This window comes from Elephas maximus, chromosome 1, assembly GCF_024166365.1.
Source record: "Elephas maximus indicus isolate mEleMax1 chromosome 1, mEleMax1 primary haplotype, whole genome shotgun sequence".
In the NCBI taxonomy this organism is placed as follows: domain Eukaryota; kingdom Metazoa; phylum Chordata; class Mammalia; order Proboscidea; family Elephantidae; genus Elephas; species Elephas maximus.
In genome coordinates, this window is record NC_064819.1 from 89921770 (window position 1) to 89933827 (window position 12058).

Consider the following 12058-nt stretch of genomic DNA (forward strand, 5'->3'; position numbering starts at 1 on the left):
ACAGGGTCACCCATGGCAGATAGGTTTCAGCTGAGCTTCCAGACTAAGAGAGGCTAGGAAGAAGGACCCGGCAGTCTACTTCTGAAAATAATTAGCCAGTGCAAATCTTATGAATAGCAGTGGAACATTGTCTGATATACTGCCAGAAGACGAGCCCCCCAGGATGGGAGCCACTCAAAAGACGACTGGGGGAGAGTTGCCTCCTCAAAGTAGAGTCGACCATAATGATGTGGATGGAGTCAAGCTTTTTGGAACCTTCATTTGCCGATGTGGCATGACTCAAAATGAGAAGAAACAGCTGAAAATGTCCATTAATAATCAGAACATGGAATGTATGAAGTAAGAATCTAGGAAAACTGGAAATCTTCAAAAATGAAATGGAACACATAAACATTGATATCCTAAGCATTAGTGAGATGAAATGAACTAGTATTGGCTGTTTTAAATTGGACAATCATATAGTCTACTATGCTGCGAATGAAACCTGAAGAGGAATGGTGTTGCATTCATGATCAAAAAGACCATTTCAAGATCTATCCCGAAGTACAATGCTGTCAGTGACAGGATAATATCCGGATGCCTACAACGAACACCAGTTAATATGACTATTATTCAAATTTACACACCAACCACTAAGGCCACAGATGAAGAAATTGAAGATTTTTACCAGCTTCTGCAGTCTGAAATTGATCAAACATGCAATCAGGATGCATTGATAATTACTGGTGACTAGAATGCAAAAGTTGGAAACAAAGAAAAAGGATTGGTAGTTGGGAAATATGGCCTTGATGATATAAACGATACCAGAGATCACATGACAGAATTTTGCAAGACCAACGACTCCTTCATTGCAAATACATTTTTTCACCAACATAAACGGTGACTGTACACGTGGATGTCGCCAGATAGAATACCCAGGAATCAAATCGACTACATCTGTGGAAAGAGACAATGGACGAAAACTCAATATCACCAGTTAGAACAAGGCCGGGGCTGACTGTGGAACAGACCATCAGTTGCTCATATGCAAGTTCAAGTTGAAACTGAGGAAAAGTAGAACAAATATACGAGAGCCAAAGTACGACCTTGAGTATATCCTGCCTGAATTTAGAGACCATCTCAAGAATAGATTTGATGCGTTGAACACTGATGACTGAAGACCAGACGATCTGTTGAATAACATCAAGGACATCATCCACGAAGAAGGCAAGAGGTCATTAAAAAGACAGGAAACTAAGAACAGACCAAAATGGGTGTCAGAAGAGACTCTGAAACTTGCTCTTGAATGTTGAGTAGCTAAAACAAAAGGAAGAAATGATGAAGTAAAAGAACTGAGCAGAAGATTTCAAAGGGTGGCTTGAGAAGACAAAGCAAAGTATTGTAATGACACGTGCAAAGAGCTGGAGATAGAAAACCAAAAGGGAAGAACATGCTCAGCATTTCTCAAGCTGAAAGAAATGAAGAAAAAACTCAAGCCTGGAGTTGCCATAGTGAAGGATTTCATGGGGAAAATAGTAAAAACGACACAGGAAGCATCAAAAGAAGATGGAAGGAATACACAGTCATTATACCAAAAAGAACTGGTCGATGTTCAACCATTTCAAGAGGGAGCATATGATCAAGAACTGATGGTACTGAAGGAAGAAGTTCAAGCAGCACTGAAGGCACTGGAGAAAAACAAGGCTCCAGGAATTGACAGGATACCAATTGAGATGTTTCAACAAACGGATGCAGCGTTGGAAGTGCTCACTCGTCTATGCCAAGAAATTTGGAAGACAGCTACCTGGTCAACTGACTGGAAGGGATCCATATTTATGCCTGTTCCCAAGAAAACTGATCCAACCGAATGTGGAAATTATAGAACAATATCATTAATATCACACACATGTAAAATTTTCCTGAAGATCATTCAAAAATGGCTGCAGCAGTATATTCACAGGGAACTGCCAGAAATTCAGGCTGGATTCAGAAGAGGATGTGAAACCAGGGATATCATGCTGATGTCTGATGGACCCTGGCTGAAAGCCAAGAATACCAGTAAGATATTTACCTATGTTTTATTGACTATGCAAAGGCATTCGACTGTGTGGATCATAAATTATGGATAATATTGAGAAGAATGGGAATTCCAGAAAACTTAATTGTGCTCTTAAGGAACCTGTACATGTGAAAGGGGCAGTGTGAGAAAGAGATTGTGGCATTGTTTCTACATGGCTTGCATAGTTAGCTTTTGCATACCCCGTTGATTTTGTGATTTGTGGTTTGTTTCCTCCCTTCCCTTTCCCATTGTCCATGATTCTATAAAGTTTAAAATTAACCCATGTTCCTCTTGAAGAAGCAGAACAACAATCAGTAAGATCTGGGACGGGACAACTAGACAGTGGGGGCCCATCTTGTGACTGAAACCAGGATGGCATCAGAGGACCTCTAAGAATACCCACAGAAGGTCAACGTGTCTGAAATGTGGCCAACATGCCCCCTCGAAAGGGAACTTTCATTCTCCAAATTCCTCAAGCCTAAGCCCTAGCCCTGTAAAACCCTTCGGTCAGTCTCTGACAAACAGACAAATTTTGGAGGAGCTCTTTCCCCTTTGTCTCTTGTATATCAGTATACAATAAAGCCCTCTTGCTGCTTACCTCACCCATCTCAGTATTGGCTTTTGTGGCTGGCAGCTCAAATCTGTATTTTGCGGTAACACATAGACCAAGAGGCAGTTGATAGAACAGAACAAAGCGATACTACCCAGCCACCCAGTGCCGTTGAGTCTGCATGGTTTCAAGTAGGGAAAGGTGTGCGTCAGGGTTGTATTCTTTCACCATACCTATTCAATCTATATGTTGAGCAAATCTGAGAAGCTGGAATCTATGAAGAAGAATGGGGCATCAGGATTGGAGGAAGACTAATTAACAACCTACATTATACAGATACACAACCTTGCTTGCTGAAAGTGAAGAGAACTTGAACCACTTACTGATGAAGATGAAAGACCACAGCCTTCAGTGTGGATTACACCTCAACATAAAGAACACAAAAATCCTCACAACTGGACCAATAAGCAACATCATGATAAACGGAAAAGATTGAAGTTGTCAAGGATTTCATTTTACTTGGATCCACCATCAACACCCATGGAAGGAGTCAAGAAATCAAAAGACACATTGCATTTGGCAAATCTGCTGCAAAAGACCTCTTTAAAAGTGTTGAAAAGTAGAAATGTCACCTTGAAGACTAAGGTGTGCCTGACCCAAGCCATGGTGTTTTCAATCGCCTCATATGCAAGCAAAAGCTGGATGATGAATAGGAAGACCGAAGTAGAATTGATGCCTTTGAATTGTGGTGTTGGTGGAGAATATAGAATATACCATGGACTGCCAAAAGAACGAACAAATCTGTCTTGGAAGAAGTACAACCAGAATGCTCCTTAGAAGCAAAGATGGTGAGACTAAGTCTTACATACCTTGGACATATTATCTGAAGGATCAGTTCCTGGAGAAGGACATCATGCTTAGTAAAGTACAGGGTCAGTGGAAAAAAAAAAAAAAAAGGAAGACCCTTGATGAGGTGGATTGACACAGCAGCTGCAATAATGGGCTCAAGCACAATAATGATTGTGAACATGACACAGGTCTGGGCAGTGTTTTGTTCTGTAGTACATAGGGTCACTACGGGTTGGAACAGACTCGATGACACCTAACAACACATTAGAGGCTTCTGTGGGTGAAGCAGGCACTCATGAAAATATTATTAAGGGTTATTAACCATCCCATAATAGTTGTTTTTCAGAAAAGTCTACTCTTGCTACATTTTTTGTTACAACTTTTACAGCACTTCACCATGATTGGTATAATCCCCAGGTTTCTTCTCTCCTCCTGGCAGGAGGCCTAGGCTTAGGTGCAATGACTCTGAATCTACCTGCTATGTGACCTTCCTCGGTGGCAGTAGCTAGCCATCGCCATTTTTTTAGGGCTGTCTCCGCAATATTTTTAGAGCCGTGTGCAAAAACCCATTCACTAAAATTATGCAGATTGTGCACACATCACAAGACTGAAGATCCTCCCCTCCCTGCTCATGCATATGTATGTCACTCCCTATAAAAGGAGCAAATCTGCTCTGGTCCAGGGAGCTGTCAGCCTTAGGTCATGAGACCCTGCCTGTCTCCCAATTTGTGAACTGTGAATAAACCTTTTTGTTCTTCCAACCCTGCATCTGGTTGAAATCAATTCGCTAGTCTGCTTGACAAGAACCTATTAGTTAATGGTTTCATGGGGACCTATGACTTGGGCTGAAAGATAATTTGTATGGCCTTGGAGACCTGGTGGCATAGTGGTTAAGAGCTCAGCTGTTAACCAAAAGGTTGGCAGTTCGAATCCACCATCCACTCCTTGGAAACCCTATAGGGCAGTTCTACTCTATCCTATAGGGTTGCCCTGAGTCGGAACAGAAAGGACTCCACTGCAATGGGTAGAAGCGATAGGGATTATTATGTCCATACAAAAGTCTTTTGTATTCCCACAACTACTATGATTATTCTTCATCTTTTGACATTTCATTTAGTGGTGGGAAATTTCAGCTTGGCTCCCATCGATCGGTTGGTGATATGTGGCATCGTACTTTGCCAACTTTCATGCTCCTGAAGGGTTGCAAAGTCTTCACACATCCCCTAGAGGAACGATGTGGGGCAAGAATTCTAGGATACTGTTGCCAGGAGGAAACCCCGGGTTTTGCTCGGCGTGACTAGTTCCAGCCAATAAACAAGAGGTCGAGGTAGGAGATCAGAAAGACATCTTCATTTCGTTGTACAAGGAAAGGAGCATTCTGGGCTGCTGCCTTCAAGACTGCTCACAGGCAGCCTGGGGAGGTGGGCTTTTACAGAGAGCGGCAAGGAGATGCAAATTCATTATGAATATTCAGGACTGACCTTCATGCAGGTGTTCAGAGGTTAGGGATGACTACGCATTTTCTCTAGACAGGGTCTGATACCCTAGGATGGAGGAAGGGATGAATTTTTCTCCATTAGGATGTTAAGTCTCCACCCAGAGGCAGGTTGAGGCCATCTATGGCCAGTTCTGCGTTTATCTTGTCAAGGACAATTTCAGAAAAATGGGCAGCTTATTTTTTTTATTTTGCTTGGTGTAGGAGGATAAGCCAGAGCAGGTGTCTCTTAGAAGGGTTGGGCTCTGAAACTGCCTGCCTCAATACCAACGGTTATAGCTGTGTTCAAGCCAGTCTTAAGACACAATTATGACCTTCAGTCCCAACAAGGCACCTGTCTCTCACAATTCATTCTTTCTTCGTGAAAATGAGGCCTGTTCCCATAGATCTACCTCTCAGTCCATCTACTTCACAGGCCCAAGTCTTCCATTCATCCTCACTGCATTTTCCTCTAGACCCCCACATCTTTGGTGTTGGTTAGAGTTGGACATTTCCACCAATCTGGGGGTTGACTCCAATGGCCCGTGACCTCTCCAAAAGAGCCAGAGGGCACCTGAGATTTTCAAAGGGCAAAAGCAAATGAATGGTGAAAATGGCCAACAACGGTGGAAGCAGCTGATGAGCAAAATCCCCGGCCCAGGGGGTAAAATCTCCAACTTCAGAGTTCCAGGAATCTGAGGTCCAGCCCCAACAGCAGGCATCCCACAATGCCGGGCAACCAATGGCTCACCCTGCACAGCCAGCAGGGGCTTGATGGAAGTAAAGTGCTGCCATGTTGGTCTTTTGGTCTTGGCTGAGTTGCCTGCCTTGTCTCCCATTTAGCCATAAAAAGGAACAATGACAACTACCGCTCTTGCGCCTTGCCTCATGAGACTGTTGATCGTCACAACACGGTACGAAGTAAAATTATCGTAAAAACATTCGCAGACCATTAACCCTCCTGACACCGCCTCTTCCTTCCCCCCACCACTCCCCTCCCGCCCCCAGAAGGCCCTGCGCGAGGGCCCGGAAGGCAGACGTGCGTCCTCAGCAACGGCTTCCGCTTGTGGGCTGCCAGGGTGGAGAACTTTCCGGAGTGGCCAGGAGGTGGAACTCAGGTACAGGCAGGTCTGGGGCTGTCAGGAAGGGCTCAGGAGCAGTCAGCAACCCAGGTCTCGTTAGGGGTTACCGGGGCCAAGCCGGACCTGTGGAACCACCGACCTGAGAGGCCATAGTGGGGTGGGCCAGGCCCGATCGAATTTAAGGAGAGAGCTGTAAGAGGGTTAAAGCAGGGGTCCCTGTGAGGCACAAGCATGAGAGTTAAAAACGAAATATTAACTTTGACTTTTTAGTGTGGAAAATAACCAGCATTCTATAGGGCATAACGCTTTGGAAAGTGATTTTTATTTACTAACCTGGTCTCGTTTCACTAATCGGTAGAAACTATGGTGGCGTAGCGGTTAAGAGCTACGGCTGCTCACCGAAAGGTCGGCAATTCAAACCTACCAGGCGGTCCTTGGAAACCCCATGGGGCAGTTCTACTCTGTCCTGTAGTGTCGCTATGAATCAGAAGTGACTCCATGGCAACGGGTTTGGTTTGGTTTTGGTATTTTAACTATCCGTAGCCTTCTGGGATATGGGGGTTATTATTATTTCCCTTTAACCGGGGTAGTTGTGGTGGTAGTAAGGGTGTCATATCCGTATTAAGGCCAGTTGATCCCAAGCATAACCCTATGATGGTGCCCCCTTAGCCTTTCCCATATTTAACATAAAAAGCCTATGGGCCCATTACACAAATCTGCTGATACGTTAAATACTAGCCAGAAGTTTTAACACGAGGAAAGCGAAACTCGTGAATATCGAGGCAGACGCCTTCACACCAAACTTTTAAAGTTTAGTCGCCATGCCAAAGGGGGGGAGGGGAAAAAGCAGATTAAAATTGAACTCATAATTATAAAATTTTTTTTTGAATAAAGTCTAGTGTGGCAGTGACAGTTAAGGACATAACTGGGGGGTGGTGTGGGGGTGGGGAGGTATAGGATCCCCTTTCCTTGGCCCACTAAACTCTCTTGTTTTGTGGTTAGTCTAGGGCTGGGAGGCGAATTGTGGAAAGAGACGTCCCTGAGGTCAGGTCCTGATTTTGACCCTTAGTGGCTGTTTGAGTTCTCACAATTCTGCAATCCGAGTTTGTTTCCTCTTGTAATAAAATGGAGATAAATGCCTGTCTCTGGGATTTTGGGAGGATGACAAGAGACAAAGGATATTACTGGACACAAAGATATATATCTTTTGTCTTCATCCTCTTACTGATAAGAAACTTGAGGTTCAAGGCACTTTCTCAAACTTTGATGGGGGCAGTTTTACAAACAGCAGGGAGCTAGGGGTTGTTGTGTGCCGTTGAGTGGATTCGGATTCATACCGACCCTGTAGGACAGAGGAGAACTGCCCCATAGGGTTTCCAAGGCTGTACATCTTTATGGATGGAGCACGGTTGGTGCAGTGGTTAAACCTTTGGCTTCTAATCAAAAGGTAGGCAGTTTGAGTCCACCAATCGCTCCTTGGAAACCCTTTGAGGCAGTTATTCTCAGTCCTATAGGACCGCTATGAGTCAGAATCTGCTGGATGACAAAGGATGTGGGTTGTTTTTTTTTTTGGCGGAGGGGTGGGTGGTGGGGAGGTTGGGGTGGAATCTTTACGGAAGCAGACTACCACATCTTTCTCCTGGGGAGCAGCTGGTGGGTTGGAACCACCAAGCAAGCGCTTAACCAGTGCGCCACCAGGGGTCCTACTAGGGGCTAAAAAACAAACCAAACCTGTTGCTCTCAAGTCGATGCCAACTCATAGTGACCCTATAAGTCAGAGTAGAACTGCCCCATAGAGTTTCCAAGGAGCACCTGGTGGATTTGAACTGCTGACCTTTTGGTTAGCAGCGTAGCACTTAACCACTACACCGGTAGGGTTTCCACTAGGGGCTAGGGATAGGAAAAAAAATAAGATGGCACTCCTATTGTTAAGAATCTTAACTGAGCATGTAAATAGATAATTTTAATTGTGTTATGATGGGGTTCTGTAGCTGGTGTTTTGGGGGCACAGTGTAATGCTGAATTTTTTTCCCCTCATTTTTGTTAAAACAAATTTGCATACAGTAAAATTCACTGTTTTAAGCATACAGTACTGTGAGTCTTGGCAGATTTTACAGTCGTGTAACCACCACCACGATCAAGAGAGAGAACTGTTCCATCATCCCCCCAAATTCCCGTATGCTGCTTTGTAGTGTCCACCTGTAGCCACTGGCAGCCATCGACCTGTTTTCCCTCTGCAAGAATATCACGTAATTGAAAAGACTTTTGAGTTTGGCTTACTTCACGCAGCGTAATTCATTGAAAATCATTCATGTTGCTGAGTGTATCAGCAGCTTGTTCTATTTCCTTGCTGAGTATTCCATTGTATGGATGTTCCACAATTTGTTTATCCATTCCCTAGCTGAGGAAATACAGCAGCTAGAAGTATTTGTATGAATGTAAATGTTTATTTCACTAGGTAAATACCTAGGGCTGGGATTGCTATCTTCAGTGCTAAGTATATGTTTACCAGAGTGACTGTACCCATTTCCCAGTTACTCCATGTCCTCACCAGCCTCTGGTTGTGGTGATGGTGGTGTTTGTTAATTTTAGTTATTTTAATAAAAGTGGTGATAATTTCATTGTGGTTTTAATTTGTGTTTCCCTAATGACTAATGATGTTGAACAACTTTTCATGTGCTTGTTTGCCATTTAAATATATGATTTTTTGGTGAATAGCCCTTTTTTTTTTTTTGGCTATTAAATATTCTGGATAGAAGTCCTTCATCAGATAAATGACTTGCAAGTATTTTCTCCCTGCCTATGGCTCATCTTTTTATTCCCTTGACAATCTTTCAAAGAGCAGAAGTTCTTAATTTTGATGAAGTCCAATTCATCAATTCTGTTCATGTAAATCTTGTGGTTTTGGTATTGTATCTTTGTCTAACTCATGGACAAAAAGATTTTCACCTATGTTTCTTTATAGGTATTTTATAGTTTTAGGTTTTACGTTTCCATCTATGATCCATTTTGTGACAATTCTTGTATATGATCCCGTTAAAAAAAACCGATTGCCGTCGAGTCGATTCCGTCTCATAGCGGCCCTATAGGACAGAGTAGAACTGCCCCACAGAGTTTCCAAGGAGCATCTGGTGGATTCGAACTGCTGACCTGTTGGTTAGCAGCCATAGCTCTTAACCACTACACCACCAGGGTTTCCCTTGTATATGATAAAAAAAAAAAAAAAAAAATGATATGGGGGCTAAATCAAGGTTAATTTTTTTTTTTTTGCATGTAATATCCAACTGTTACAGCATCATTTGTTGAAAAGATTATTCATTCTCTTTTGAGTCTTTTATCAAAAATCAGTTGACTATATATGTGTGGGTCTATTTCTGGACTCTATTCTCTCTCTCTTTTTATTTTTTGGTAGCAGTATACACAACCAAACATGCATCCATTAACAATTTCTACATGTAAAATTCAATGATGTTGGTTATATACTTCACATTGTGTCACCATTCTTACTATCTCTACCCATATTGTTTCATCACTATTAATTTAGACTCTCTGTACCTTAGAGTTTTCATCTGTGCTTTAGATTGTCAATTTGAATTCATACAGATACATCTTTAGAAGAGTGCAGTGTTGAAGGCAAACAGTATTAATTGAGCTAAACTAGTATTTCGTTTAACGGTAGCCTCATCGGATAGTTTTGGCTCAAGATTTAAAGACTATTTCTGAGTAATAGATTCAGGGGTTCCCCCAGTCTCAGTGAATCCATTCAGTCTGACTACCATATGAATTTGAGGTTCTTTTCCACAGTTTTCCTCCTTTTGATCAGGATCCATCTGTTGGGTCCTTGATCAAAATGTTCGATAGTGGTAGCCAGGCGCTATCCATTTCTTCATGGTAAAAGAGGTAGTAGTTCATGGAGGCAGCTGTACCTGTTGTCCATTTCCTTCTTCAATTCCTGGGTCTTCTCCTTCATCTGGTGCTCCAGGCACATAGAGACCAATTGTTGTATTTTGGGTGGCCACTTGCAAGCTTTTAAGACCAGAGGCGCTACTCACCAAACTGGGAGGTAGAATAGACATTCTATAAAACATGTTAGGCCAGTTGACTGGATAGACCAATGAAGCCATGACCGTAATCCTTCCAACCAAGAACACTAATCTCACGAGTCATTTAGTTGTACCTAAGTAGTACCAGGAAACCCTGGTGGCGTAGTGATTAAGTGCTACGGCTGCTAACCAAAGGATCGGCAGTTTGAATCCACCGGGCACTCCTTGGAAACTCTATGGGGCAGTTCTACTCTGTCCAATAGGGTTGCTATGAGTCGGAATCAACTCGATGGCACTGGGTTTGGTTTGGTTTTTGGAAGTAATACCAATAAGTGCGGCAACCCTCACCCTGCCCTCTTTTTGTGGCTGCTGTAGTAGTTGTAAAATTATACAAAACACTTTACTTGCCATTTTGCTCTTTTTTACTAGTGTGCAGCTTAACGGTAACAGCTACATTTGTCAAGTTGTGTAACCAGTACCCTTAGTTGATGCCTGTTTTCCCATCACCATAAACAAAAATTCACTACTTTCCAAAGAGTGATCTCCCCTCCTACCTATCCTGTCCCTAGTAACCACTAGTAACTATTGTTCTCTATATATTTACCTATTCTTATAATTTTATGTAAGTGAGACCATACAATATTTGTCCTTTTGGGATAGATTTACTTTGCTGAGCATAATGCCTTTGAGGGTCATCTAAGTTGTAGCATTTATCAGAACTTCATTTTTAAGACTGGATAGTATTCCATTGTATGTATGTATCACATTTTGTTAATCCATTCATCTGTTGATGGGCACCTGGGTTGTTTTCACCTTTTTGCAACTGTAAATAATGCTGTAATGAACAGCAGTGTACATATATCTCTTCGTTACATTACCTGTAGGTCCCTGGAGTATATACCTAGGAGTGGTATTGCTGGGTCATGTGGTAGTTCTATTTGTCATTTTTTGAGGACTCACCATACTGTTTTCCACAATGGTTGTATCATTTTACATTCCTCCCGTCAGTAGATGAGGGTTCTGCTCTCCCCATATCCTCACCAACATTTGTTGTTTTCTGTTTTTTTAATCATTGCCATTCTAGCTGGGGTAAAGTGGTATCTCGTTGTAGTTTTGATTTGCATTTCTGTAATGGCTAATTGACAGTGACCATGTTTTCATGTATTTGTTGGCCACTTGAATATCCTCTTTGGTGAAGTATCTGTTCATGTCCTTTGCCCATTTTTTTTGATTGGGTCATCTTTTTACTGTAGAAGTTTTATGTATATTTTGGATATTAGACTCTTATGGGATATATTGTTCCCAATGATTTTTTCTCAGTCTGTAGATTGTCTTTTTACTCTTCTGATAAAGTCTTTTGGTGAACATAAGTATTTAATTTTTATGAGGTCCCAGTTATCTATTTTGTCTTCTGCTGCTTGTGCATTTGTAGTTGTATTTAATAATTTATTATTTAAAAAAAAAAAAACAAAAGAAAACAAAAAAACTAAGTCCCATTGTTTTGCCACTCTCCTAGAACTTTACCGTTTTAGCATTAACATTTAGGTCCTTGATCTATTTTGAATTAGTGTTATGTATGATGTGAGGTATGGATCCTGCATCATTTTTCTGCATGTGGAAATCCAACTTTGCCAGCACCATTTATTAAAGAGACTGTTCTTTCCCCACTGAATGGGTTTAGCACCCTTGTCAAATATCAATTGACCATAGATATATGGTTTTATTTTGGGGTCTCAATTCTATTTTGTTGGTCTATGTGTCTATCATTATTAAACTAGTACCAGGCTGTTTTGATTACTGTAACTGTATAGTATATTTTGAAGTTGGCAAATGTGAGGCTTCCAACTTTGTTCTTCTTTAAAATTGCTTTGGCTATTTGGGGCCTCTTGCCTTTCCTTATAAAGTTGAGGATTAGTTTTTCTATTTCTTTAAAAAGTGTTGGAATTTTAATTAGGATTGTATTGAATCTATAGATTGCTTTGGGTTGGACACTCTGTTCTTTTCTATTGATCTATATGTATG